This window comes from Solanum verrucosum, unplaced genomic scaffold (assembly GCF_900185275.1).
Source record: "Solanum verrucosum unplaced genomic scaffold, falcon-dt-bn FXZP01000175.1, whole genome shotgun sequence".
NCBI classification, from domain to species: Eukaryota; Viridiplantae; Streptophyta; class Magnoliopsida; order Solanales; family Solanaceae; genus Solanum; species Solanum verrucosum.
In genome coordinates, this window is record NW_026020399.1 from 1,637,023 (window position 1) to 1,640,561 (window position 3,539).

Sequence of the window (3,539 nt, forward strand, 5' to 3'; positions counted from 1 at the left end):
TTTTTGTGAATTTTGGTTTGATGGATATGAAATAACCTCTATTTGTTGATACTTTTTGCCATTATACCCCTTTTAACTTTTTTTCTTCTTTTACTCTTTTCTCATTCTACATAAAATTAATCTTTCCTCATAATTTCTTATAAATTGTGTGGTCAAACTTCGACAATCTTGCTTATTTTGAAAGTCGTTTGTTATCATATGTATTTAACCATTTGAATTTAGCTAGTTATTACAATATTAATATATGCTTGATCAAGTAATAACGGAGCTTCATGTATTCAAGAGGTGTTAGTTTATAGAAAAATGATGTTGTGTAAATAACATTTAAGGAATTTTTCTATGTATATTGTAACACCTCGGACTTCGAAAAGGGTTAAAGAGGGGTTCGTACAAGTCACACATCAATTTTAAGTTATGGGTCAACTTCAAACTACCATATTTCTGAGCACATAATTATAAGGTGACCCATGACCTATCAAATTAAAGGTTCTTTGAGTCCTCTTTCCAACGCCACCAAGATTTCTTCATTTCAAGTTCAGAGTAAAAAGATATGCATGCCCGTTTTAGTGAACCTTCCTTTCAAGGCACCTTGACAGTTTTTAAGAGGGGTAGTTTGGTCTTTTTGCAGTCCTTCTAAGCCTAAGACACATTTTTTCTTCACATAATTAAGGGTCTAATTAGTGTTAAAACATCTTTTCACGTTCTTTAACACTTACAAGAATTAGATCAAGGTTCCAATAGGAGAAAAAGCTAGGGTTCAAGCGTTCTTCAAGTTTCCATCGATTTTCACTAAGAACCTTTGTTTTTCCCAGGTATGTAAGACTATCATAGTGTTGAACTAGTTCATCATCACGCCCTACATCTCAATTCAATCAGAAATCGTCATATCTAAAGGATCCATTCATAGTTCTTGATATTGAATTCAGTTCTTTAATGATTGAGGTTTTGATTCTTCTGTTTTGTGAATCTTATAGTCAGGGGGCGGATCTACATAGGTCCAATGGGTGTCACATGACACTGCTTCGTCGAAAAAATTTACTATATATACATATATAATTAAAGGCAAAAAAAGAAATATTGAATATATTATATACAGTGACACTTCTTAACATAAATGTAAGCTCAGCTTAGTTAGTTGGGTGCCTTAACTCTAAGGGGAGGGTCGTGTGTTCGAGTCCAGAGCTTGTCATGTTTTTATACATTCTGCTTATTTTTTATGTTTTTTTTTATTTCACCTTCTTTCTCACCAATGAAATTAATTAAGAACAAATTATTAAAAGTTTAATATTATTAATTTTAAAAAGTATTTTGAATATATTTCAAAAAGAAAAAACTCATAAATTTTTTAAAAATAATTTTTAAAATATTTCTTTTTAGAAAAGGTACAATAGTGAGTGCGAATTGTATTTTATTCTTATTTTGATCTTCTTCTTTTTTCAAAAAAAATTATGATGTCACATTATTTTATTTATTGTTTTTCATTTTAAATGATGACACTCCTTATAAAAAATCTTGCGTACGCCACTGCTTATAGTGTTGTTCATGCTTAGTATCACATGAACCCTACTGATCTAGTAAAGTTATGTTTTCAAAAGGAATTGTATGAAAGTTCTCATGTATTGATTTTGGGTTTGAGAAACAAGAAGAGTTTAGGAACAATTTCCTAATTCTAAACTAATTTGGGGTCCTAAGTTAACTTCAAAATTCATCAAGGATGCTGGGGAGGGCCTTGGGCAGCGCGCCAGTAATGCGCTAAGCCTGCCTTCAGCAGATCAGGCCCTGGGGCAGCGCGCCAGCAGTGCGCCCATGCCTGACTTTTGAAGTTCAGGGCCTGGTGCCCTGCGCCAGCAGTACGCCAAGGATTGTTAGGCCAATTTTTTTTTTGTTTCATCCGGCGCGTGTTCTTTTAAATTATGGCCACGCTCCCTTCTCTGTATTAGCTTTTATAAGCTCCATTTACCTTTGACAATTCTTGTATATCCTAATCACATGTCTTAATGCACATTCAAAACTAAATTGAATTTAAGAGGAAAGTTCAAGAGCTTTTATGGAGTTATTATTGAGAATCCTTATAACCAACAATGATCTTAAGCTAATTTTTCGAAAAAGCAAGGATGAGTTTTGAGAAGAGTTTCATACATGATTGAGGAAGAATATAGGGAACTAAGTATTCCCAAATGTAACATTTTTACATTGAAAAAAGAGAAACTTTGATTTCTAAAGAGAGTTTATAAGTTCAGGATATTTCAGAGCAATTACCTCTTTTAAGAGGTTAATTTGAGTAATTAACTCAAAACAGAGAAAGAGTATTTCTACTTGAGCATGAGTATATATATTTATTGTGAGTAGTATTGAGCACCGATATGAAGATGAGTTCAGACAACTCACATTTCTCATAAATCATGTAACCAACATGGGTAAATGATCGTACTTTTTAGACGACTCATTATTGCTTTCTAGCATAGCTTTAGTGGATCCACTTAGTTGAGGTGTTCTATACCCCGACAAGTTATAGGACAATTCTGGCAGTGTGGACGAGACACTGTATTATCACATGGATCATAGTGATGGTTGTTGGTTAGAGAATCTCCCAAATTGGAGCAAAAAATAATTTATTGTATTTTTATATACATCCTTGAGTTAATATCTTTTATTTATGAAGCTTTAAACATTTCATCTCTTATTATTGCTTTGTATTGAGTTGAGTTGAGGTGAGTATTCTTCCAGTCTTATCAGTTCAATTATCTATGCATTCAATTTTCTTTACATACTCGTACATTTAATGTGTTGATGCCATTCGACCTACATCTTATTATGATGCAAATACAGGTGTTCAGGGTCATCAACAAGAGTTTTGTTAAGATCACTTGCACCCCAGTTAGCTTTGGTGAGCCTCATTACTTTTCAGAATATTTTACATTTATTTTCCTGTTATTGTTGAGTTGTCATGGGTATTGTCCCGACATCTATCCTAGTATTAGAGGCTTCATAGAAAGTGAGAGTTAATGAGTCTCTCAGTATGTTCCTTTATGTTTTGAGATCTCGAGACTATTGAGTTTAATTATGCATTAAAGTTCCTTATTTGCTTAAGTAAGTCCTCCGTTAAGTAGTCAGTCAGTCCAAGGGTTCGCTTGGGGATCAATGATGGTTCTCGAGTGTCGACCACATCCAGGGTGTATACTCGGGGGTATAAGAGCACAGAGTTCAAGAGTCCTAGGGTGTCTATGAAGCCGTGTTTAGTAGAGTTCTTCTTATCGGTGTGAATCGCGCCACATCTATAATTGGGAGGCTACCACATTTAGGAACATTTCACTTTCTTCTTACTCTTTTTCATATGATAGCATTCAACTTTATAAAAGTTTCCTCTAACTCTTGCTTATGCGTGTCTTTTTCAGACCATGCCTCTACAAAGAGCTGTTCGAGGGCGTCTTGCTAGGAGGAATATTAATCCTCAAGGTCAAGAAGCTCATAATACACCAGAAGTGCAACCCCTCAGGGAGATGTCACCAATGCGGAGTTAAGGAATGTTATTCAGATGT